The following is a 25,594-nucleotide window of genomic DNA, read 5'->3' on the forward strand; positions in this document are numbered from 1 at the left end:
TTCTGACTCTGGCAGTGTTTTAGTTACTGCATTGTTCATTTTATCCTTTTCTTTTCCTCCCTATTAAAGAACTGTTATTTCCTGCTCCGATATTTGTTGACTGAGAGCCCTTAAATTTAAAATTTATAGCACTTCAGAAGGGGGGATTCACATTTTCCATTTCAGGAGAGGCTCCTGCCTTCCTTAGCAGACACTTGGCTTTCCAAACCAAGACACCACCACAGAGAGGTTTTTTGCCATCCTCATTCTTCCCAGCCCATGCAAAAATGAAGATGCCCCAGTTCCCCTTCTAAAATCAGATTCAAACCGTCCCTGGCAGCTCTGCAGCCAGCACAATCCCACTCCGTGGCACTCATACATCAGATTTATGAGTGCTGATATATGCTAATTAAATAAAAGCCATTTCTCAGGTTTTATATTCAGTGGGGTTTTTACTGAGGAAGCAGAGCTGGCCATCCACCAGCTGCCGCAGCAGCCAGGGATAGGGCACAGAGATGTGAATTTCTAGTTTTTATCAAGCAATTTTATTCTAAAAGGAACCCAGCAGCACCTGCTCTGAGCCCAGAGTTGTGCAAAATCATCCATTCAGTCACCAGCATTCATTTTGGGAAGGGAATAACCCAGGAGGTGCTGGCTCCCAAAATGCTGCTGTAAACCCCAGCTGCACTGGGCTCACCTGAGCCTTCCTGCAGGGTCTGTGCCAGAAATCAGAGACTCGGTGCTGCCATACCCCAAACAGCCCCTTTAGCCACAAATCCCACAGTTTGGGTAAAGTTTTATCACCTCTCAAAAAAAAAAAAAAAAAAAGAAACCACTTCCTCACTCCCTCATGGGCAGGGTTTATGACAGGAATCAGAGACTCAGTTACTGCCATACCCCAAAGAGTCTCTTCAGCCACAAGTCACATTTATTTAAAGTTTTATCACATCTCAAAAAAGCAGAAGAAAACATTCCCTCGTGGGCAGGGTTTACAGGTTTTGGCCTCCAGCAAATCTCACCCTTCAGGAAGGGGGGATGTCTCCAGAGAGAGCAGAGCATTAGTAAGCAGATCATCTCAGCTCTAATTACACTTGGCATTCAAACAATATTTTAAACCCAGAATAATTTTGTTTAGGCCTTCACTGACTAATAGAGGAAATAAAAGACATCAGTGCTGTGTCCAGCTCTGGGCCCTCAGCTTGGGAAGGACCTTGAGAGCCTTGAATGTGTCCAGAGGGGGCAGCGAGGCTGGAGAGGGGCTGGGAACACAAACCCTGAGAGGAACCCCTGAGGGAGCTGGGGGTGCTCAGCCTGCAGCAAAGGAGACTCAGGGGTGCCCCCATCACTGCACAGCTCCTGAAAGGTGCCTGTGCTCAGCTGGGGCTGGGCTCTGTCTCCAGGAACTGACACAACCAGAGCACACAGCCTCGAGCTGCACAAGGGAAACACAGGGTGGATATTAAGAGGAAGAATTTTCCAGACAGGGTGATAAAGTTCTGGAATGTTCTGCCCAGGGAGGTGGTGGAGTCCCCATCCCTGGGTGTGTTTGACAAAGCCTGGATGTGGCACTGGGTGCCAGGGTTGAGTTGAGCTGTTCGGGCTGGGTTGGACTCAATGATCTTTAGGGTCTCTTCCAACCTGGTCATTCTGTGATTCTGTGATAAACATCACAGAGGGATGACAGGCTGGATTCAGAGCAGAGCTGAACTGAACGTCTTCCATCCCTGCACTCCAGGAATTCCTCATAAATGGGGCAAGGGAAGCTGCAAAAGCCCAGCCTGGGGAGCTTGGCTGCATCTGGAGCACAACCAGCCTCAACAGCCACGGCAGGGGCTCTCAGAAACAAATGTGAAAACCAAAGTGCATTCAGAAATGAACACAGCAGCTCTGGGTTAGGAATGGGTTTCAAGGGCCTGGGATTTGAGCCATGGTACTGAACAACACCAGCTTTAGCAAGAGCCTCTCCAATTTAGTTTTAACCATCCAGCAGGTTTCTTGTCTTGTCCTTACAGTGCCAGTCAAAATTCTTCTGTGTTTAAACTGAGTGCTCAGTGTTTAAACAGATCTTGAGCCATCTCCCCTTTCACATCCAAAGTGAAGATTTGAATGCTGTCAGTTGCTATTTCAACAAGTCTGAGATACAATCAACTTAGGACCAGCACTTTGGACTATTTATAAAATTATTTCTGCCTTCAGTTGCAATGCCTGCAGGAAGCAATAAGCCATATAAAGATATCCCTTATCTTCAATAGATCCAAATAGGCCAACGTATAGGATATAGGGTATAGGATATAGGGGATCCCTTATCTGGCTCTCACACCCATTTTCCTCTTCACACCCCATAAAGCACTGCCGGGAATCCACCTGGCTGCTGGGTTCACTTTCAATTTTGGGCACTGCCAGGAATTCACCTGGCTGCTGGGTTCACTCTGGATTTCAGGAATTGCCAGGAATTCACCTGACAGCTGGGTTCACTCTGGATTTCAGGAATTGCCAGGAATCCACCTGGCTGCTGGGTTCACTCTCAATCCTGGGCACTGCCAGGAATCCACCTGGCTGTTCAGCTCACTCTGGATTTCAGGAACTGCCAGCCGGAGGGGACGATGAATGGATGGAAGGATGCAGCCACATGAAAGCACAGCCTGGCAGTGGCAGAGGAACCCTGCCGGGAGCACATTAAAAACAAATCACTGCAGGAGCAGCTCCATTGATTCCTGCAGAGCTGCTCGGGAGCAGGGGGAGCTGGGCTTTGCAATCCAGATAAGCTGGGCTATGCTACAAGTGTGCTCCCCTGGAAAAACACAACAGCCTGCCATGTAAACTGCTAACGAGATTTAAGAGCTTGTTTTTATCTCAGATGCGCTGCTCCCTGGGAAATTCCTCCTGTCCATCCCCCCCATCACACAACCAGGGATGTCACCAGCACCAGGACAGAGCCATGTGTGTGACAAGGAGCTCCTGGCCAGGGCAGGGCCTGACACTTCAAATGTCGGCGGCTCCTGAGAGCCTGGGCCTTCCTCAAAGACACATTGGGAGATAAAAGGCTTATCTGCACAAATAGTAAAGATCAGCTGGCCTGAGCTGCTTTCCCCAGCCCCGGGCTTGGAGGGCTTGGACAGGGAGCACAAAGCGCTCTGAGATCTCTGAGGGTTTGGACAGGGAGCATAAAGTCACCCTGAGATCGCTGAGGGTTTGGAGAGGGAGCACAAAGTGCCCTGAGATGTCTGAGGGTTTGGAAAAGGAGCACAAAGTGCCCTGAACTCTCTGAGGGTTTGGAAAAGGAGCACAAAGACCCCTGAGATCTCTGAGGGTTTGGACAGGGAGCACAAAGAGCCCTGAGATCGCTGAGGGTTTGGACAGGGAGCATAAAGAGCCCTGAACTCTCTGAGAGTTTGGAAAAGAAGCACAAAGTCACCCTGAACTCTCTGAGGGTTTGGAAAAGGAGCACAAAGACCCTGAGATCTCTGAGAGTTTGGAAAAGGAGCACAAAGTCACCCTGAACTCTCTGAGGGTTTGGAAAAGGAAAACAAAGTCACCCTGAGATCGCTGAGGGTTTGGATAGGGAGCACAAAGCCCCTGAGATCTCTGAGGGTTTGGAAAAGGAGCACAAAGTGCCCTGAGATCTCTGAGAGTTTGGAAAAGGAAAACAAAGCCCCTGAGCTCTCTGAGGGTTTGGAAAAGGAAAACAAAGTCACCCTGAACTCTGTGAGAGTTTGGAAAAGGAGCACAAAGTGCCCTGAGCTCTCTGAGGGTTTGGAAAGGAGCACAAAGATCCCTGAGCCTTGTGAGGGTTTGGAAAAGGAAAACAAAGTCACCCTGAGCTCTCTGAGGGCTCCTTGGCTGAGGGGCTGCATTGGTGCAGAGCATTTCCAGATCTGAGGCGCCACAGACAGCCCAAAATCAGACAAAAACGATGATGGAAGGTGACCTAGCAGGGCAGGGGCTGGAAGAACATTCCCAGTCCAGAGCAGCCCTGCCTTTGGAGCTGAAAGCTTCAGGGACAAGGCCTTGTGCTGCTCTCCCCAGAGCTGATGAGGGGGAGATCAGCTCCAGGTCCCTGTGCACCCCAAGGTCTCATTAAAATAAAATTAACAGCTCCTGTCAGACTGCCCAGAGCCTCTGTCCACACCAGGCATTCCTTTAACCTTCCCTTGCCTGTGGCACAGGGGGGAATTCTCTCAACACTTAGGCTGCTCTAAAAGGAAATAATTAAGATTTCCCCCTTCTCTATCCAGCCCAGATCCCCAAAGCTTTCCCTGGCAAAGGCAAGGAAGAGCAGATGCTCAGGTCAGGTGAGATTAAAGGGAAATGTCCCATATTCCTGTAAAAGAAAAGGTAGAGACTAAAATGAAAGTCAAGGGAGAAGATCTCAGATTTGATAACTGGTTCTGCTGCTAAAAGTGACAAGAAATTGGCCAAAACGTGGCAGGACCAAAGAACTTGGCTTCAAAAATTTCCTTGGCCTGAGGAACTGGTTCCACTCTATTGAATTTATCTTGCCAGCCACTCATACGGCTCAGAAATGAAAATGTGAAATCCTAATTATTTCTTGGGCACCCCAGAGGCAGGAAAAATTAAATATTAGAAGGGAAAAGAATAATGGTAGAAGGAAAAGAAAAAGGAAAGGAAAGGAAAGGAAAGGAAAGGAAAGGAAAGGAAAGGAAAGGAAAGGAAAGGAAAGGAAAGGAAAGGAAAGGAAAGGAAAGGAAAGGAAAGGATCAGGAAGAGCCAAGGAGAAATTGATAAATTAGGTTAGAATAAGAAGTTTCTATGTGTGCATCTGGGCTGGGTGACTCATGAGATAAAACATCACCCAGCCAATGGAGCTGTTTGAAGAAGTCTCCAGGGAGGAAAGCAAGGAAAAAGGGAATAAAAATGAGCCAAGACAATGATGTGGATGTTTCTTTCAGTCACAACACAGCCCGAGTGGAGGGTGGGGAGGTGGGTGAGGTGTGTGGGTTGAGACACAAACAAGCAATAAAGGCATTTTGTTCAACCTGGATCCAGATAAAAGTTTGCAATTCCCAGCTTGGTGATCTGAAACAGATTATTCTGTGAGCATTTCCCAGCACAAAGGGTGGAACTGATTGTGGAAGGAGCAATTATTCCCTGATGTTCATTAGGGCTGCACCAGCCCCAGCACAGCCATGGAGAACAGCAAACACTCACATGGGTGGGATGAAGGAGCTGCTGATTTTCTCCATCCTGCTTTCCCAGCTTTTCCAGGAGTCCTGTTTCCTGCAGAGCTTTTTCTAGCCCAGGGTCCTGCAGTCCTAAGTGTGATCAAGGACCTGCCATGGCCATGAAACCAGGTCCTGAAAGCTTCTCCCCAGCAGGGCTGGTGGCAAACCTGCCTGGTTTGGCTCAGGGGTTTGGAGCACACTGCTGTCACCAAGCTTTTCATCTTTACCTCTGCTAATCCCACTAATCTCTTGCTCTTTAGTTAAATTAGGCCCTCAGTAGTTACCAGTATTTCTGCTCTGATGATTCAGAATGGGGTTACAGCAAATCCAATTTCTGTTCCCTCTTGAGTGAAATGTCAGAAGTCTCACTAAAGCAGGTAAGAAATACTAAATTAACTTTTTTGTGAGCTTCTGAAGCACCCCACAAGGGAAATCCCCAGAGAATCCACAAAAAGAAAGGCACATACCCAAAGAGAACAGACTCTGGACACCTTAACATGAAATTACACAAATTAAATGCTCTCTCCACTGATTTCCTCACCTGTGAAAGGAGGAGAGCATAAAAAAGCATCAGGACTGTAAGTTCTAGGACAAAGCAGCACCACTGAAAGGCAGTGCTGATCCAGGCCTAACAGAGCTGTCATTTCCCTCCCCAGAATTTCAGGTTTCAGGACTAAAAGTGGTAACAAGAAGTGGGTTTGCAGCTGGCAGGTAAATGCAGAACAAGCAGGTTCCAAGGCTAAGGAAAGGTGTGAGGAAAGGCTTCAGAGGAAGGACAGCGAGGGGACAGGGGCCAAAGCTGAGCAGAGGAAGGGAGCAGGCAGCAAAGCAGGGAATAAGAATAGCTTGGGTGAGTTTCTCATTTTGTTTGCCATTAACAGGTTACTGAAGAAAAAATCACCTTGGATGAATGTGTCTCTTGTTCTCTTAGAGCTGCATCCAACAAAAGGAGTTCCCAGAGCAGCCCACAGCTCCAGCCTGATTCTTCCTCTGCCTGGAGTATTTGCTGGGCATAAAGTTCCTATTTTGTATTTACTGGGCATAAAGTTCCTATTTTGTATTTGCTGGGCGTAGAGTTCCTATTTTTGGCTTCACAAGTGCCTTGAGCATCTCATTTCCAGCCCTGGGAGTCTGCCTGAGCTCTACCAAAACCACACTTTCAACTCTCCCAGTCACTGCTCCAAGGCCACAATCCCTGACACAAATTCTCACAAAGATTTTGTGTCACAAAATCAGACTCTGGGTGACAAAATCCACCTGGATACAACTTTAACAGATTCCAGGTGTACAGAGTGCTGTCCAAACTTGAGGTGCAAGGCTCTGGCTTTGACAGAAGCTATCCTTAATATCCTTCATGATATCATGGAGGTAAAAAAAGGAGGATTGTCCCCTTCAATATGGACATAACAACATTTAGTTTTTCCATAGATACCCACAGGAAGAGCACCCACTCGGGGTACATTGAAATCCAGATCCTCTTTTAGAAGCAGCCACTTTTGGACCCATTGTGGCATTCACATTCTCTGGAAAAATCCCTTTGCCCAGGATTCTTCTCCTGGGAAGATGAGAAACCTCAGAGAAAAAGGAAAACAATTCTGATCTCATTTGCTTCTCCTGTGTTGTGCTCCTTTGGAATGTGTTTGGAGATTGTTCACCCACAGGTGATTGTTCCATTGGGTTCTGCTGGGAGTTGTTTTCACTCTTTGGCCAATCAGGGCCAAGCTGTGTCAGGACTCTGGAGAGAATCACGAGTTTTCATTATTATCATTTTAATATTCTATAAGTATCCTGTCTGTATTCTTTAGTATAGTATAGTTTAGTATTCTTTAACATAAAATAGTACCATAAAGTAATAAATTAACTTTCTGAGAACATGGAGTCAGATTCATTATTCCTTCCTTTGTGTGGGGACAACACAAATACAACAGCAAATCTGTTAAAAAATGACTTTATCCATTACAGAATCCTGATTTTCAGCCTGGTTTAATGAGTTTGGGTGTCCATGTGCTTGAGAACCTGCTGGAGCTCCTGCAGGGCCTGGCCCCAGCCCCAGGCGCAGAGGAGGAGCTGCTGCACACTCATGCATGGCTGGGATGTGTTTGGGGATTGTTCACCCACAGGTGATTGTTCCACTGGTTTAATGTGAATTGTTTTGACTCATTGGCCAATCGGGGCCAAGCTGTGTCAGGACTCTGGAAAGAGCCACGAGTTTTCATTATTATCTTTTTAGCATTTAGTAAGTATCTTTTCTGTATTCTTTAGTATAGTATTCTTTAATATAATATAGTATCATAAAATAATAAATGAGCCTTCTGAGAACATGGACTCAGATTCATTATTCCTTCCTTTGTGTGGGGACAACACAAATACAACAGCAAATCTGTTAAAAAATGACTTTAGCCATTACAAAATCCTGATTTTCAGCCTGGTTTTAATGAGTTTGGGTGTCCATGTGCTTGAGAACCTGCTGGAGCTCCTGCAGGGCCTGGCCCCAGCCCCAGGTGCAGAGGAGGAGCTGCTGCACACTCATGCATGGCTGGGATGTGTTTGGAGATTGTTCACCCACAGGTGATTGTTCCATTGGTTTCATGTGAATTGTTTTGATTCATTGGCCAATTGGAGCCAAGCTGTGTCAGGACTCTGGAAAGATTCACAACTTTTCATCATTATCCTTTTAGCAATTAGTAAGTATCCTTTCTGTATTCTTCAGTTTAGTATTCTTTAATATAATATAGTATCATAAAATAATAAATGAGCCTTCTGAGAACATGGAGTCAGATGCATCATTCCTGCCTTCATCAGGGCATTCCCTGCAAATACAATAACCAGTCCCTTAACGAACTGGAGCCCTCCCTTGCAATAATTAATTGCGCCGGGGAAGCTTCTGGAAGGTGCAATCCAAGCCCCCAGCTGGTGCCTTGCATGTGGGGAATCGCAGGTGGGTGCAATAGGCATTCCTCAGGCAGCTCCCTCCCTCCCTAGCGCCTGCAAATGCTCTGCCAGCGAATCCTGGGAGCTGAGAGCCCATTAATCACTTGGGTACAAAAAGAATATTAACCCAGCTGTTCTCCCTCCTGGAACTGGGAATCCTGGGAGCTGAGAGCCCATGAATCACTTGGGTACAAAAAGAATATTAACCCAGCAGTGCTCCCTCCTGGAACTGGGAATCCTGGGAGCTGAGAGCCCATTAATCACTTGGGTACAAAAAGAATATTAACCCAGCTGTTCTCCCTCCTGGAACTGGGAATCCTGGGAGCTGAGAGCCCATTAATCACTTGGGTACAAAAAGAATATTAACCCAGCTGTTCTCCCTCCTGGAACTGGGAATCCTGGGAGCTGAGAGCCCATTAATCACTTGGGTACAAAAAGAATATTAACCCAGCTGTTCTCCCTCCTGGAACTGGGAATCCTGGGAGCTGAGAGCCCATGAATCACTTGGGTACAAAAAGAATATTAACCCAGCCGTGCGCCCTCCTGGGAGCGGCCTCAGGCAGGCGCTCGGTCATGAGCTGGGCTCTGCAGCTCCACCCCACTCACAGCAGGGCACAGAGCAGCTCCTTGATTCATCTTTTATTTCAACACAGATTATCTGGTCATGGTTGAGGCTATTTGTCCATTTTCCCTGCCAGGGAGTTCATTAAAAGTGTAACAAAGAGCAGCACACAGTTCCAGGAGTGAGTTTGTCCTGTGGTGTCATCACAGAACCTAAGGTGGGAGATAATGCCAAGTCCCTCCTTCCTGACCCCCAGATTCTCACAAGAGCTACTTCAAATTTTCTATTTTATTTTATTTTATTTCTCTCTCTTGTGAGAGTAGCTCTTTATCCAAATCCCTCCTTCCCGAACCCCAAATTCTCACATAAGCTACTTCAAATTTTCTATTTGAAGTTTTTATTTTATTTTATTTTATTTTGTTTCTCTCTCTTGTCAGAGTAGCTCTTTATCCAAGTCCCTCCTTCCTGACCCCCAGATTCTCACATAAGCTACTTCAAATTTTCTATTTTATTTTATTTTATTTTATTTTATTTTATTTTATTTTATTTTATTTTATTTCTCTCTCTTGTGAGAGTAGCTCTTTATCCAAGTCCCTCCTTCCCGAACCCCAAATTCTCACATAAGCTACTTCAAATTTTCTATTTTATTTTATTTTATTACTCTCTTGTGAGTAGCTCTTTATCCAAGTCCCTCCTTCCTGACCCCCAGATTCTCACAAGAGCTACTTCAAATTTTCTATTTTATTATTTTATTTTATTTTATTTTATTTTATTTCTCTTGTGAGAGTAGCTCTTTGTCCAAGTCCCTCCTTCCTGACCGCCCAGATTCTCACATGAGCTACTTCAATTTTTTTATTTTATTTTATTTCTCTCTCTTGTGAGAGTAGCTCTTTATCCATGTCCCTCCTTCCTGACCGCCCAGATTCTCACATGAGCTATTTCAAACTTTCTATTTGAAGTGTTTTATTTCACTTTATTACTCTCTCCTGTGAGAGCAGCTCTTTATTCCTGGACAGAGAATCGGGCTGGAGCAAAGCTGTGGCTGTGTGCAGTCAGAGCCCTGCCAGCCAGGCATGGGTGCTGCACATGACCTGGTTAGGAATGGAAATGTGGGTGAGAGCTGCAGAAATCTCCCCCTCGAGCAGAACCGAAGCCCACCCTGAGCCTTGGCTTCCCCCTCCCTGCCCTACCAGGAGCAGAGACCCCTCCCACCAAAGGCATTGTGAAAATGGGTATTTTATGATTGGCTTTTCTCAAATATTCAAATGAATATTATATGTCTCATGTTAGAAAGTGATGCTGTATTAATTTTCTTAAGTAGTGTGCTAAATATAGTTTTAGGTTATAACAAAATGTTAAAATAGAAACTCTGCTGTGTAAGATACATTTTTAAAGACAGGACTCGAAGTGAGATAGCAGCCACAGGACACCTGAATCATTCAGAGAAAGAGAATTTATTGCTCCATTATCAGGAGAAATGAACTTCTTCCTGCCTTGCTCAGGATTCAGAGGGAGAAGCTGACACTGCCCAACCAGAATCCTGTGTTTAGATGGAATTTATGCATCATGGATGAGGTGAATGAATATGCAACAGGCTGTTGTTTTTAAGGGTTAACCCTCTGTTAACGTGGGTCCTTTTTCAGGCTTATTTTGCTCAGAAAAGGTACCCAGACTGTCCCTAAATCTTTGTTTTTATTGTCTCATATTGTCCAAATAATTATTACTCTAATTATATTACTATTTTTATAACCATTTTTAAAATTTACAAACACTAAAAACAATCACTAAAAACAAGTGATTGGCATTTTTCACAGCACCAACACTTTCAGGTCCTGACTTTGGGTTCTGATTTGGGCTCTGCAGCTCAGCCCAGCAGAGCTCAGGGCAGGATCCACCCTCCTCTGTAGGAGCGTCAGGGGTAGGATGGTCAGGATGGATGGGGACGAGAGATCTCTGCAGCCAGGGCTGGAATTTGGGGTTTATTGCAAAGGGCCTGGGTGCAGGGCCCTGCTGGGAGCTGCCAGGCACAGCTGGAGCAGGCCTGAGAGAAGAGAGGGGAGAGAGGATGAGAGGGTGAGAGAGTGAGGTTCCTGTTACAACACCATAAATCATCTTCTGTGTTGAATATTCTAATTCTCACTAACCAATCCAGTACAAGATAAAAATCCTATAGCATTTACATACAGCCTATAAGAATCATTACATCACCATCCTGTGTTACATTTTAAACCCTAAAAACTCCTCTTTGGGCCCCTTCTGCCAAGCTGTAGGGTCTGCTCTGCCCCTTGGGCCTGTCTGCAAGCAGAGGGTGTTGTTCCATCAAAAGGGGATCACCTTCAGCAGCCACACCATTGTTTTCCAGTTGTTCAGTAACTGAGGGATCTCAAAGCTTGCTTTCATTTCAATCTCACTCATAGTTTCCATATTCTCCAAATCTTTTGCCAGGCAATCACATTGATGAGGCTCTCCTGTTTCATCTTCCCCAGCATTCCTCCCCTCGTTGCTGCCTTCCCCAATTAGCTGGGAGCCAAGGCTGTCACATCGGCTGAGCCCTTCCCGGCTGGATTTGCTCCCTCCTCGCTGCAGGGCCAGGAGGGCAGCGAGGCTCTGCAGCCCTAGGCTCCCTGCCCTTTCCACTGTGCCACTGTGTGTCACAGCCGTGAGTGTCACAGCCGTGAGTGTCACGGCCATGAGTGTCACGGCCGTGAGTGTCACAGCCGTGAGTGTCACAGCACAGCAGCCTGCTCTCCCTCATTAGCTTCTCCCGGCAGACACAAGGGCTGGAGGTGCTCCTCGTTAGCTCCAAACAGAAATCCCAGCCCCTCTCCCTCCTCTGGTAGGTGAGGAATGCCCTGGTTGACTCTCACAATTGAAAGGTAAATATTATGGATGTGTTAAGAGAGGTTTTATAGGTTTGTAGTGATGTTTCACCCCCCCTTTTGTTGTTTTCAGGGAGTAGTCAGGACATCAGAGACACTGGACAGCAAAGGAGTCAATTACAAGAATTTGAGAGAGGTTAAAGGGTTAAAAGGCAAAATATCCATTGTGTGGGTGAGCACAAGGAGGAAAAATCCTTTGCTCCTGGCACTGTAATATTTTCTCTATTCAGAACAGTCTTCTGTTGTATTTTTTGATAAGGTTTATTAAAAACCTTTTTAAATGATTTGAAAGTGAGCAGCATTTCTCACACTCCCAAAACAGCAGGCACAGGACACGAGCAGCAGCAGGAGGAGGAGGAGGAGGTGGAAAAACTCAGGGCAACAGCTCAGAACCGGGGGGTGGGTCCCAGAAAAGCCTAAAACACCAGAGCACAAACCTAAAACCCAGCATGGGCACCCCCATCTATCCCTCCTGCCTCTTGTGGGAGCAGATCTGAGACTTCAGCTCCTCCAGCCCCGAGTTTCCAGGACATTTCCAGTCCCTGACAATTGTCACTCCCTTTTCACATGGTTTAGACACCCAGGTGTCACCAGGCTGGCCCAAAGCAGGACATTCCCCTTCCCTTGCAATTGTCACTGTTTTTATCTGGTTTAGACACCCAGGTGTCACCAGCCTGGACCAAAGAAGGACATTTCCAGTCCCTTGCAATTGTCACTCTGGTTTTATCTGGTTTAGGCAGCCAAGCGTCACAAGCCTGGCTCAAAGCAGGACATTTCCCTTCCCCTACAATTGTCACTCCCTTTTCACCTGGTTTAGGCAGCCAGGTGTCACCAGGCTGGACCAAAGCAGGACATTTCCCATCCATTACAATTGTCATTCTGGTTTTATCTGGTTTAGGCAGCCAGGTGTCACCAGCCTGGACCAAAGAAGGACATTTCCAGTCCCTTACAATTGTCACTGTTTTTATCTGGTTTAGACACCCAGGTGTCACCAGGCTGGCCCAAAGCAGGACATTTCCAGTCCCTTACAATTGTCACTCCCTTTTCACCTGGTTTAGACAGCCAGGTGTCACCAGCCTTTCTAAAATCCCGATTCCTTTGTGTCCATCTTGCCAAGCAGCCAGGGGACTGGCAGGAAGATGAAGAGAGGCCCAGGAATGGAGAGGAGGCTGGGGAGAGGATGCAGAAGGGCCCAGGGGAGGAAGGGAAGCTGGGGGGAGGATGCAGAGAGGCGTGGGCAGGTGTGAGAAGTGCTGGGAGCAGCACAAAGCTGCTAACAGAAATAAAACTGTGCCTCCACAGGAGCTGGATGAGCTGAAAAACACAACACCTCTGCTGGGTTTGCAGACAGGAGACACCACGTGGGACACACCACCCCCGGTTCTGGGGCTGGGATTGCAGAGCTGGATCATCCAGCACCTCAGGAGAACCCTCAGACTCGTTTCAACCCACAGCATTATTTGTGTAATCGCAAATAAACACATCAGGGCAGACCCCACAGCAGGGAGATACCCACAAACCCAGGGCTGGGAAGAAGCTGGGACAGAATAATTCTGTGAAAAGGAGCATCAGCAGCCTCTGGCACGGGCTTTAGGACCACTGTGAGGTCTCCCATAGCAGTTTGAAGCCAAATCCCACAACCAGACATGGGGATGGGCCAGCAGGAGGTCTCAGATGACCCAAAGGTAAGGAAAAGGGTTTAGGGTTTAGCTCTCACAGGCTGTCATTGCTTTGGCTGCAAGTAAGAGAGGAAAATGGGCCCAAACCAGGCAAATTTAGGAAGTCTGGAGGAGAGCAAGAGAAAGGAAAAGCTGTAGTGCCAGTCTGGTTCCCACTACAACTGCAGAACATTTTCTGTGTTTGTCATCCCAGCATCCTCCAGGACGGTGCTGGCAGCCACAGGCACAGCTCTGCTCACTCAGCACTGAGAGAGCCCCAAAATCACAGCCACCAACGCCTGACCCTGAATGGAGCCCCAAAATCACAGCCACCAATGCCTGACCCTGAATGGAGCCCCAAAATCACAGCCACCAATGCCTGACCCTGAATGGAGCCCCAAAATCACAGCCACCAACACCTGACCCTGAATGGAGCCCCAAAATCACAGCCCTCAACGCCTGACCCTGAATGGAGCCCCAAAATCACAGCGACCAATGCCTGACCCTGAATGGAGCCCCAAAATCACAGCCACCAATGCCTGACCCTAAATGGAGCCCCAAAATCACAGCCCTCAACGCCTGACCCTGAATGGAGCCCCAAAATCACAGCGACCAATGCCTGACCCTAAACAGCCCCAAAATCACAGCCACCAATGCCTGACCCTGAATGGAGCCCCAAAATCACAGCCACCAATGCCTGACCCTGAATGGAGCCCCAAAATCACAGCCACCAATGCCTGACCCTGAATGGAGCCCCAAAATCACAGCCACCAATGCCTGACCCTTAATGGAGCCCCAAAATCAACACCAGCACAGCCAACAAGTGCCTGACCCTAAATGAAACCCCAAAATCATCACCCAGTACAATCATCAATGCCTGACCCTAAATGGAGCCCCAAAATCACAGCCATCAATGCCTGACCATAAATGAAGCCCCAAAATCAACTCCAGCACAATCAACAAGTGCCTGACCCTAAATGAAAACCCAAAATCATCACCAGCACAATAATCAGGTTCTGACCCTAAATGAAAACCCAAAATCAGCACAATCAACAATTGCCTGACCCTAAATAAAGCCCCAAAATCAGCACCAGCACAATCATCAATACCTGATCCTAAATGAAGCCCCAAAATTAACTCCAGCACAGCCATCAATGCCTGACCCTAAATGGAGCCTCAAAATCATCGCCAGCACAATAATCAGGTTCTGACCCTAAATGAAAACCCAAAATCAGCACAATCAACAATTGCCTGACCCTAAATGAAGCCCCAAAATCAGCACCAGCACAATCATCAATACCCGATCCTAAATGAAGCCCCAAAATCAGCACCAGCAGAGCCATCAATGCCTGGCCCTAAATGAGCCTGGTGGAGCAGGGGCAGAGCTCTGTAATAATTCACTTTATCTTTAAATTAAAGTTTAAAACACAGATCCCAGCCTCTGGCAGGGTGGATCCCTCTGTTCATGGAGGGACAAACCCCAGGCCTTTGGGATCCAGGCCAGAATTTCAAACAAATTTCAAACCAACTGCTCAAATAATTCCAAATAAACATTTGTTAATCTGAAGGTGTGAAAGAGAGAATTCCCCGGTGAGCACAGTGAGTGCACACCTGACCCACTCGAATTCTGTAAGAAAATCATTTATTTCAAAAACCCCAGCGCTAAACCCAAATGTTTTTGACTCCACTCTGCACCTGCATGCCCGATGAAGATTTATCAGAGCATGGAAGCTCAGGAGAGTTCCTGATTTGCATCTCATTAGCATGAATGTTTATTGCACTCTGCAGCTCTGATTCCAGGGCACAACTGGGATAAAGTCGTGCCCCGCAACCCTTTGGGACAGGCAAAGTGCACAGGGCAGCTGAGCTCCAAATGAAGATAAAAATGGAAAATTGGGGAAAAAAATTTGAATAAAAAATTGGGAAATATGGTGTTATAATCAGCAATTTTACTTTTTGGCTCAAAAAATAAAACATGCCATAAAACCACTGAAAATGTGACAATTCCTTATGGGATTGCTGTGCTTTCTCCCTCTTTCTTTTCCTACTTTGTTTTTTACTTTCTGCTGCTTCACATTTCTGTTCAGCCCCAAACCAGCTGAAGATTTTTTTTACCTGACCAAGAGCCCACAACTCCAGCAACCTCAGCCCTTATCAAATTTGTTGCAAGAGAAATCTTGCATAAATCAAATTTGGTGCAGGAGAAAAGCTTGAAAATCTGGAAGTAATGGATAAAAAAAATTGGAATAAAAAATCATGAAGAAGACACCCAAAAAGGCCCACGAGTGTGAATAGTTCTAGTAATGTTAATTTAAGATATATTTATAAGTTCCTCGTGTTATTAAAGAGCAACAGATGCTTTGAGTTCTCTGTAAAATAGATCAAACTTAAATTCCCCTTTGACATGGGCACGTCACTGCCTAAAATCCACATTATTCACAGGCAATTCCAAGTTATTTGTCTGCTGTAAATGGAAGTTTTGCAGAAAGTTTAGCAGAACCACAACAGGACCATTCCCTCTCAGGTGCTGCCCTGTGTTTCCTTCTCCTCCTCAGGGTCTCTCTCAAGACTCAGAATTTTTTGGAGACACCAGGGAATCACCCCTGTGTTTGCTGCTTTCCAAAACACCTCATATTATTCTATTATTAAAAATTTAATTAAATATTAAACTAAATTTAGGATTAAATATTATTCAATTATTCACTTGTTAGTTATCCTGGTCTTGGGGTCCAAAATTTAGGATTAAATATTATTTAGCTATTCACTTGTTAGTTATCCTGGTCTTGGGGTCCAAAATTTAGAATTTAATATTATTCTATTATTCACTTGTTAGTTATCCTGGTCTTGGGGTCCAAAATTTAGAATTAAATATTATTTAATGATTCACTTGTTATTTATCCTGGTCTTGGGGTCCAAAATTTAGAATTTAATATTATTCTATTATTCACTTGTTAGTTATCCTGGTCTTGGGGTCCAAAATTTAGAATTAAATATTATTCAATTATTCACTTGTTAGTTATCCTGGTCTTGGGGTCCAAAATTTAGAATTAAATATTATTCAATTATTCACTTGTGAGTTGAGACAACGTTCTTTTCAGGATAGGCCAAAAATGGAATTATTTCCACTCTGCTGATTCCACCTTTAGGGAGGAGAAAAGGCAATAGGAGCTTCCAGGCTCAAACTTTTGGTTTTCCAGGACCAAACTGCCGCCTTGTTGGTTATATTCACAAAATAGGGGTTGTAAAAGGAAAAATGATGACTATTCAGAGCTCATCTAGTCCAGATAAAGCAAGATGCAGATCAGGGTCATTCATGAATAAATGAAATTCTGTAAAAAAAGAATTTACATAAATGAAATAAATGTATTTAAATAGATATTTAAATGTATTTAAATGTAATTTAAAATGTATTTTAATAGATAATTTTACTAAATAAAAGTATTTTAATAAATAAAATAAAGGTTTTTTTTTTTTTTTTTTTGTATTTTAAATGATAAATGTTATTTATTTAACATTTACCCAATAGTTTCAGGCTTCTTGTGTGGAAAAGGTCAAAAGCAGATGATGGTAACAGCACCTGATATCTCCATATTGACCTTAAATTTCTTTTTCCCTCTTTGCCTCAGCGTGTTCTCATGGAAAATGCACAGAAGTAAAACGGATCAGATATGAAATTAGACAGAATTTTGGTTTAAAATAAATAAAAGACAAGCCCTGGTCACCAATCAATGCTCTTGCATGGAAATTCCATTCACATCCTTGCAAGTGCTCTGAGCAACAGGACATGAAGCTGTGGAGAAGATGAAAAAGAACAAAAAGGGAATTTTTCCTAGATCTCAAGTGATGCTTTTTGCTTTCAGTGCGACGTTTCTGTCCAGCTCCCAGCAGTGGGGGAAGGCTGCAATTCCTGCATCCCCTCCACACATCGGCAGCACCCTGCTCCTATTTCAGACAGGTTTTCTGTCAAGCATCCCGAGGATCCCAGCTGGCTAAAACACCAGGATTGACGGTGTCATCCTTTATTCAGGGCCTAATGCTGCTCCTGAGGAGGATCACTGTTAATGAGATGAGCTGGGTGTGCGTCTGGAGCTGTGTGTGCTCACGGAATAATCAGAATAAACCCGGCCCAAATCCTGGGCCAGGCTCAGCCCAAACTCCAGCCAAGGATTTTTTGGCAGCTGTTTATTGCTCTCAGTAATGCCTCCTCTCAATATTTGTGTGAATTATAGAATATATTTGGGCTCATCCTGAAAGTACACAAACAACTGGCTGGGAAAAGTGTTGTCCAGCTGATACTAATTTGTGGCAAAAGCTGTTCTGAGAACTCAAATGAGAGGTGTGGACCAACCTAAGCCTGATAACTCCCCTCAGCTGCTATTTCCAGGGCAATCACCTCCAGAAGGAAGCTAGGAATTCTTGTTGACAGGCAGAAAAGCTGCTCAAGACAAGAAAATCAGAAGAAAACCGCCACAGAATGAAGATACGAGAGCAGAGAGAAAGGTTTGGTTTTAAAACTGAGTAGGTGCACAAGCGGTTTGGAATATCCAGGAGGTCCAAAAAATATTAAAAAATATCAAAAAAATAGCCAAAAAATAGCCAAGAATACTCTGTTATCACAGCTGTCTGAACACCCCTTCCTTCCTGCACCAGCCCTTGGTTTGGAGGCTTTTAATGCTCTGAGACACTGAAATCTTGTGGGATGAGCAAAGCCAAAATTCCCCGAATTTCCAATCCCCTCCCAAGCCTATCACAGCCTGTTCCTCAGTCCATGTTAGAGCTCAAATCCCACCACAGCCTGTTCCTCAGTCCATGGTAACATCTCCAATCCCTCCCAATCCCCATCACAGCCTGTTCCTCAGTCCATGTTAGAGCCCCAATCCCACCACAGCCTGTTCCTCAGTCCATGTTCACAGCTCCAATCCCATCACAGCCTGTTCCTCAGTCCATGTTCACAGCCCCAATCCCATCACAGCCTGTTCCTCAGTCCATGTTCACAGCCCCAATCCCATCACAGCCTGTTCCTCAGTCCATGTTAATAGCTTTACCAGCAGCAGGGCTGGGCTCTCACTGCACCCTCCAGAGGGGCCATTCCCCCAAGATTTGTACTTTTTATTCCCTCATTTGCCCCCCTGGCTCTGCACCATTGCTGGTCCCGCTGCTGTGGCAGTGCCTCAGGTGAGGCTGGAGCAGGAACTCAGTTCTTACCTGGTTCCTGCTGCTCTGGCAGTGCCTCAGGTGAGGATGGCAGCAAGAACACGGCTCTTACCTGGTTCCTGGTGCTGTGGCAGTGCCTCAGGTGAGGATGGAGCAGGAACTCAATTCTTACCTGGTTCCTGGTGCTGTGGCAGTGCTCCCAGTGAGGATGGAGCAGCAGCTCAGCCCTTTTCCGGTGCCTCAGGTGAGATGGAGCAGGAACACGACTCTCACCTTGTTCCCAATGCTGTGGCAGTGCCTCAGGTGAGGATGGAGCAGGAACTCGGTTCTTACCTGGTTCCTGGTGCTGTGGCAGTGCCTCAGGTGAGGATGGGAGCAGAAACTGGATTCTTACCTGGCTCCCGGTATTGTGGCAGTGTCCCCCGTGAGGATGAAGCAGGAACTCCATTCTTACCTGGCTCCCGGTGCTGTGGCAGCGCCCGTGAGGACGGGAGGAGGAACGCGGCTCTCACCGCGTTCCCGGTGCTGTCTCAGTACCTCAGGTGAGGATGGAGCAGGAACTCGGTTCTTACCCTGCTCCGGGTGCTGTGGCAGTGCCTCGGGTGAGGATGGAGCGGGAACACGGCTCTCACCTGGCTCCCAGCGCTGTGGCAGAGCCTCCCGTGCCGGTGGGAGCAGGAACTCGGGTCTTTCCTGGCTCCTGGTGCTTTGGCATCCCGTGAGGATGGAGCAGCAGCTCGGCTCTCTCCCGGTGCTGTGGCAGTGCCCCCAGTGAGGATGGGAGCAAGCAGCTCGGTTCTTACCCTGCTCCGGTGCTGTGGCAGTGCCTCAGGTGAGGATGGAGCAGGAACTCGGTTCTTACCCCGCTCCCGGTGCTGTGGCAGTGCCCTCCGTGCCGGCGGCAGCACGAACACGACTCTCACCTCGTTCTCGATGCTGTGGCAGTGTCCCCAGTGAGGATGGAGCAGGAACACGACTCTCACCTCGTTCCCGGTGCTGTGGCAGTGCCCCCAGTGAGGATGGAGCAGGAACACGACTCTCACCTCGTTCTCGATGCTGTGGCAGTGTCCCCAGTGAGGATGGAGCAGGAACACGACTCTCACCTCGTTCCCGGTGCTGTGGCAGTGTCCCCAGTGAGGATGGAGCAGCAGCTGGGCTCTCCCCTGGCTCTCATTCATTCAGCAGCCGCGGCCAGCGGGGCATCCCGTGGCGGGGAGGAGGATGAGGAGGATGCGCTCCGGGGGGATGAGAGGCGGCGCAGGCAGCACAGCCCCCGTGCCGGGGCTCATCGCAGCGCCGAGGACACGCAGAGCGCCCGCACGGCGGCTCGGAGCCTGGGAAAGCCTGTTAACCCTTCCCTGGCTGCGGCGCTGCGAGCGGCGCTCCCGCATCTCCGGGGATGCGCCCTCCGTGCCCGCCAATCCCGGCGCTCGCAGCCGCGCCTCGCCCACAGCAGGTGGGATTTGGCAGGCTGGAGGCTGAAAAGGGGTCAAACCAGCGATTCCCGCTTTAAAAACCCTAAAAAAACCTGATGGGAAAGGTACAAAAACCTGGTTATCAGCAGAACGACAGAGTGGGTGACCGTGTTCACAGGGGTCTGAGGATGAGGGAAGGGACGAGGATCTGACTCCATGGTTCAGAAGGCTGATTTATTATTTTATGATATATATTGTATTAAAACTATACTAAAAGAATAGAAGAAAGGATTTCATCAGAAGGCTGGCTAAGAATAGAAAAAGAAAGAATGACAACAAAGGTTTGTGGCTCAGACTCTCTGTCCGAGCCAGCTGGGCTGTGATTGGCCATTAATCAGAAACAACCACATGAGCCCAATCCCAGATGCACCTGTTGCATTCCACAGCAGCAGATAACCATTGGTTGCATTTTGTTCCTGAGGCCTCTCAGCTTCTCAGGAGGAGCAATCCTAAGGAAAGGATTTTCCATAAAAGATGTCTGTGACAGGGGTGCCTGGACCGACTGAATCCCAAACCCACAGGACTGGAGGTGGAAAGGTGGCTTGGATCTTACAGAGGAGGGGTCTGAATATTTCTATTTCCTCCTTTCACAGCAGTATTAGACAGGTTTGGAGCATCTGTGCGCACCATCTGCAGCAGGAATACACTTCCTAGGGAGTTTAAAGATTTCTTTGTTCCCAGAATCAGAGGGGTGAGGGCAACACCTGAGAAACACCTGGCAGAAATGTCACAGAGGAGACACAGAAACAGATGAGGTTAATGGGAAATCAGGTCCATTCCAGCATGAAGGCCCTTGCACTGGAGCACCAGCCCTGCTGCCAGCACAGGCTCAAAGCTCTGATTGATCCTCTCTCTCTCACTGTGATCACTTTCCCTTTGCACATTGCCTTAATTCCATGACAAGACCGATTCAATTTCTCTCTCAACAATGCTTATCCTATTCTATAACATTTCTAAACCAACACTTCTTATCTCAAAGTTAAGAAATTTGAGAAGAAATTTGTTGAGAAATTTGTATACAAATACAGACCACATAAACCTTCTGTCAAGCTTTAAAAATTCTCTACAGATCCGTTTCCCACAAAAGCCAAATATTCCTTCCCTAAAAACACACCCTGGGGACTTGGATGCCAAGCTGTCATTAACTGTAATGAATCAAAATCCACTGTGGGGGCTGAGGTTCAGCTGCCTGGTCCTGCTTTAACCAGCCCTGACAGAAGCAGCAGCTCCCATCCTGGGCTTGCCAAGTCTCAGGGGACAGCCTGGCTTGGACAATGTCAGAGAAATCAGACTGGTTTGGAGCAGGCTGGCACAGAGCAAGAAAAAATTAAAATTACAAAGCACATTTCCTCAAAGGCTCCTGCCCAGGACCAAACTCACACCAGCAATGCAGCAGGATCAGGGAAATAAAGCCCATGGGGAAGGCAGCAGATGGGAAAAAACCTGCACAAAGCAAACCCCAACCATCACATCCCTCCCCTCCAGGACGGGCTAATGCAGGGCTGCCTCCTCCTGTTTGCTCTCAAAGCAAGCCCCAGCCTCCCTGTCTGAGTTTTGAGGCAGACACTGGCAAACTCCAGCGTTTGTGTGGGGACACATGACTGGGTGCAGCCAGGTTTGGGAGGATTTGAACTGACTGGAGCCAGGGGTGTCCTAGAAAAGCAGCTCTGGCCAGCAGAGAGGGGCAGACAAAGCTCAGGCAGGGCTGGAGGTGCTGTCTGCTCTGCTGTCTCAGGCAGGGAACGCATCCAAGCAGGGCCAGAGCAGGAGGATCCTTCACCCTGCCCAGCCTGACCCCTGGGAGCTGCTGGGACCCTCCTGGGCACAGCAAGGAGAAGGAAAATCTGACATTGCACAACTCCTCCAGGTGGAGAAGTGTCTCCCCTAATTCCCAGGATGGAAGTGCCACTTCACAGAGGGTGGAATTTTCACATTGCTCTGATTTAATGCTGCAAACCTGCCAAGAGTCACCAATGCTGTGGTTACCTCTGGACTGGAGAACACAGACAGGAAACCTGCCACTGTCACATTTTCTGAAAAATCCATTTGCCCAGGATTTCTTCTCCTGGGAAGCTGAGAAGCCTCAGAGAAAAATGAAAACAAGAATTATCTGATTGGCTTCTCCTGTGTTTGGCTGCTTTGGAATGTGGTCTGGAGATTGTTTGTACAACATGTGAATTGTTTTGAGTTAATGACCAATCACAGTCAGGCTGTGTCAGACTCTGAGGAGAGAGTCAGGAGTTTTTAATTAGGATCTTGTTAAGCCTTCTGTCTCCTTTCTCTCTTCTTTAGTGTGGTTTAGTATAGCATGATATAATAATGTAATGTAATGTAATGTAATATAATGTAATATAATGTAATGTAATATAATGTAATATAATGTAATGTAATGTAATATAATATAATGTAATGTAATATAATATAATGTAACGTAATATAATGTAATGTAACGTAATATAATGTAATGTAACATAATGTAATGTAATATAATATAATGTAATGTAATATAATATAATATAATGTAATGTAATATAATATAATATAATATAATATAATATAATATAATGTAATGTAATATAGTATAATATAATATAATGTAATATAATGTAATATAATATAATATAATATAATGTAATGCAATATAATATAATATAATATAACATAACATAACATAACATAACATCATAATATATCATAAAATAATAAATTAGACTTCTAAGAACATGGAGTCAGATTCATCATTCCTTCCTGCCACAGGGAACCCTGAAAATACCACAGTAACCAGCAGCACACCCATCCCAAAAACCTCACTAAGGTTGTTCTCTCTGATGTTGATCCGGAAAATTTGCTTAATTAACTTTTTCCTGTGAATTTGTCCTCTCAGGAGCACAGCCAGCATGAAGCCCAGCATCAAGTACAAATAATAAACACAGCCCAGCTCCATCCCTTGGTGTCTCACTGAGGAAACTCCTGGCCTGGATGCCTTAAAAAAGCCCAGGACAGCCTGGGAGTGTAAAGCATTTCTCACTCTGTTCTGCAGGCAGAACAATCTGTCTGCAAGAAACCACCCAGCCACCCTGAAAATCCACATTTTAATCAGAGTCTGGGGTTAGTCTACCCAGACTTGAATAAAAAATGGTGCTGAGGAGCCAGAATTTACCAGGGAAACGCAGCCATTATTCAAGCGCAGCCCTCACTCCTTTGCTCTGCTCTCTCCATCCCTCTTGCTCTGAGTGCTCCTCTATAAAAAGCAAAGCTGACCCTCTGCAGGAGCCAACTCCTTCATGCATCACCTGCCAGCTCAGAAAAACATCCTTGAAGGGAGCTGTCAGTGCAGAGCTTAAAATATTCTGAGGATGGCAGAGTTGCACGGGGATTTCCACGGGAGCAGACACGGTGACTTTTGGAGGGAACAAATGCAGCAACAGCACCAAAAATCACATTTCTTGTGCTCCCAGCCAGCAGGAGATTGGACATCGGGTTTCCACCTGCCTGTTTTCAGATCTAGGGCTCTTCCCTTGGAAAAAGGAGACAAAATCTGTGCCCTGTTTTGCCTCCCCTAGGCTCTAATCTCTGTTCTGCAAAGCAGGGAGTCAACACAAAGCCAGCCCAGGGCTTCTGAGAAAGGAATTTGACCTCAAAGACTCATGTGGATGTTGATAAGCTGCAAAAGAAAAACAGTTTCACCAAAAGGATAAAAAAAAAACAAACCCCAAACCTCAAACATTTAACTCATTTAACTGAGCCCACCTAGACATGGGATTAAGTCTGTCTGCACAACAGGTTTGTATTTATTCCCCTCAAATACTGAGCTCTCTGCTGAGACTCAGCTCAAGAGTAACAGAAAACACTAAGTATGTGTGGGTTTTAATGAGGGAAAAAACAATAATTTAAAAAAATAAATCAGTCAGAAGCTGCCTTATCACTACACAAGCAGAGTATTCCTAATTCTCTGAGCAGAATTAGCCCCTAAATTGTCTCCAAATGCTGCTCTATCAGCCCTTCAAGGCAGAAGTGCAGCATCCTGTGGGAACTCAGCACATCGCTCCCGATGTCCAGAGATGCCAGGAGAACCCTTGGGGGTCTCGGAAATCCTGGAATGTTGCCAAGAGTGTTTGGTGGCTTGATTTTGATCCATCCACAGAAGTAACAAGAGTCTGAGGACAAGAGAATCACTGTAGAGTAAAAGGTGTAAAAGAGACACATTTAGAGGGTGAGATATAGACTTTAAGGTTTTTGGTACAGGGGGGTTATGGAGACAAGATGGAGGGATCAGGGCGTGTCTCGTCCTTCTTCTTTCTTCTTCTTGTCCTCCATCTCCTGTGGTGATGTTGGCACTTGGGGATTGGTTTATGGTGAAGGTGCACTTGCCAACATGGGTGAAAAGCATTGGGAAATAAAGGTAAATATTGTGTACGTAGATTTTAGTATAAAAAGACACGACCGCCCCGTGGGTGGGCAGAGTGCCCTTGGCTGCCTTGCAGACCAGACCTCTGTTGGGCAGACAGAAAATTTTGTAGATAAGAAACAATAAACAATCTGAAGATCAAAAAGCTGAAGAGTCCAGACTCGTCCTTTGAAACGCGGGGCACCCAAGAACCACCCTGCCCGTGTCGGGGCAGAGACAGACAGACAGACAGCCGGACCCGACAGCATCCCACAAAGGCAGGAACCAAACTGGCAGGGCTGGGGTCACAATTTAGGAGCAGCCCCTGCCCAGGCTGGAGAATTCCCAGTTTTCCCATTGCTTTCCTCTCCACACATCATTTTTAGGGCCGCGCGTTCATTTCTGTCCTGGAGCAAGCAGGGAACGCAGCTGGGAGCTCAGCCCTGCAAGAGCAACTCCTAAATTATAAATTATCCCCAATTCCAGCCAGCCAGGAGCTGCTGGGATTCACTTCTGCTTTTCCAGCTGCCAATTAGAGGGAAAAGGCAAAAAAAAAAGAAAAATAAAAAAGTCTCATTCTTCACTTGCAAGTTCTTCAGGGAGACCTGAGGGAAAGTGAAATTTGGCCCCTTCATTCCAGCTGCAAAGAGAGCTCTGGGGATTTTGGAAGGAGTTTTGAGTGAGTTAGAGGTGGGATTTCTGAGTTTTTATGTGATGTGGTTTATTTTTTGTATTTTCTGTAGAGGTAAGAAGGGTGAGTTTGGTTTACATCTTCACTGTGTGGTTTAGAAGGTCACAAGGCTTCTCTAGTTATAAGATTTTTTAATTAATTAAATATTGTTAACAAGGATATTTGTGGTTTTGACTTAATTTTTAAATATCTCATTTTATGGACTTCTTGTCTAAGTTTTTTAGCTAATCATGTTATGACACACTAATTTATAGTATCACACTTTAAACTTCTTGTTTATTTTTGTAACTACTTCTATTTTTCTATATCTTAAACTCTAAAACTCTAAATTTTCTTCTACTTAACACGTTTCTGCTTTAAATTATAAATTTACATTCTCACCTTAAACACTTAAGTTCAGAAATCTTTTCTAAAGTCTCAAATCAAACGCTGTGTTTAAACTTTAGCTTTTACACCCAAAATTCCGAGAATTCCCTTAATTTCAGATTCCTACAGAGAGCAGAGGGATTTATCTCCCCTCCCACCATCCACAAATTGGAATGTGAGGACTGGGGCAGGAAGAAAGAAAATCCAAGAAGAAACTGAGCAGCTCCTGGTGGTTGGGACGGGGACCCAAGGGATTTTATGGGATTTCAGAGATCTTTGAGCATCACCTCAATCCCCTTGGGCAGAATTGTCCCTGCTGGGGATGGGTG

The 25,594-nt window shown here is 46.1% G+C and overlaps 1 protein-coding gene across 1 annotated transcript in view; it reads right to left on the reverse strand.

Moving 5' to 3' along the window:
• The window catches only part of GRAMD1B (GRAM domain containing 1B), a 170,485-nt gene extending 150,808 nt beyond the window's left edge, over nt 1-19,677 (reverse strand). The window contains exon 1 of the mRNA XM_071449480.1: nt 19,450-19,677. The gene's annotated coding sequence lies outside the window, so the exon portion shown is untranslated. The remainder of the gene's footprint in view (nt 1-19,449) is intronic.
• Nucleotides 19,678-25,594: the final 5,917 nt, after the last annotated feature.

This window comes from Agelaius tricolor, unplaced genomic scaffold (assembly GCF_023055355.1).
Source record: "Agelaius tricolor isolate 1412-34295 unplaced genomic scaffold, bAgeTri1.0.p SCAF_29, whole genome shotgun sequence".
Lineage (NCBI taxonomy): Eukaryota > Metazoa > Chordata > Aves > Passeriformes > Icteridae > Agelaius > Agelaius tricolor.